Genomic DNA, 1,163 nt, shown 5'->3' with positions numbered 1-1,163 from the left:
CAGAATGGGTGGGAATGGGTGAGGTCACTCTTTAAAACCATTGGATTGGTCCATGATGTGCAAACTCCACCCTCCAGCACACCAGCTGAATGAAATCAAGAGCATCTAATCGCAATTGGGAAATTGAACCAATTGCAATGAAGTTCACTGGCTGACAGCTGTACATAATTATCCAGCCAGGTTAGAAGGGTCAGGAATTCCTTTATAAGGATCAACCAAAAACAGCTGTAAGATATAGCAACAGGGATACTGTGGTAGGGTGTCTGTCTTCTATTAGTGCTGCATATTGTTGTGGTTTTGATCAATGAAATGGCTGTGACTTTTGGACTCTCTTTGAGGTTAGTGTTTCATTATATTAATCTGATTGGTTTACCTTGTCTTAAAGTTCTCACTGGTTATTTGTGTTTAACTGTCTATATGTTTTGTAGTGTTTCTTGGATTTGTTTCCTGCTAATTGGAGGGAAAATGTGTTTTACCCTTCAAGGTGTGTTTGGTTTCCACTAATTCAGCTCAAATCAGTCTAGTTCCAATAGTTTAAGGCTAGCATTTTACATGGTTTTTCTTTGTTTCCTAGATGATGCTTATGGGCATCCTGCCTACACTGAACCAGAATCAACTGGATCCCAAGCAAGTGTGGTTTTTGGTCCAAATGCTAAAGCGACTGGCCACAATCCTTCGGCAGCAGAAGCTAATGGCCGCAATACCCCAGGAAGTGTAACATTGTGTCCAAATGCCTCAGCAGAAGCGGCCGGCCCCCGCGCCTCAGCTGGAGCGGCCGGCCCCCGCGCCTCAGCTGGAGCGGCCGGCCCCCGCGCCTCAGCTGGAGCGGCCGGCCCCCGCGCCTCAGCTGGAGCGGCCGGCCCCCGCGCCTCAGCTGGAGCGGCCGGCCCCCGCGCCTCAGCTGAAGCTACTGGCAAAAATACCCCAGCAAGTGTGACGTTGTGTCCAAATGCCTCAGCAGAAGCGACCGGCCCCCGCGCCTCGGCAGAAGCGACCGGCCCCCGCGCCTCGGCAGAAGCGACCGGCCCCCGCGCCTCGGCAGAAGCGACCGGCCCCCGCGCCTCGGCAGAAGCGACCGGCCCCCGCGCCTCGGCAGAAGCGACCGGCCCCCGCGCCTCGGCAGAAGCGACCGGCCCCCGCGCCTCGGCAGAAGCGACCGGCCC

The 1,163-nt window shown here is 54.6% G+C and overlaps 1 long non-coding RNA gene across 1 annotated transcript; it reads left to right on the top strand.

Annotated features, from left to right (window-relative positions):
* The first annotated feature begins 225 nt into the window (after window positions 1–225).
* Window positions 226–808, top strand: LOC115154250 (uncharacterized). Its single transcript, XR_003867854.1, has 3 exons — window positions 226–338; window positions 429–484; window positions 575–808. It is a non-coding gene; the product is annotated as an uncharacterized LOC115154250 (long non-coding RNA).
* Window positions 809–1,163: the final 355 nt, after the last annotated feature.

Source organism: Salmo trutta, chromosome 1 (genome assembly GCF_901001165.1).
Source record: "Salmo trutta chromosome 1, fSalTru1.1, whole genome shotgun sequence".
Taxonomy (NCBI): domain Eukaryota; kingdom Metazoa; phylum Chordata; class Actinopteri; order Salmoniformes; family Salmonidae; genus Salmo; species Salmo trutta.
Note: the sequence above shows the minus strand (reverse complement) of the source record. Positions and strands in the feature narration are given on the sequence as shown.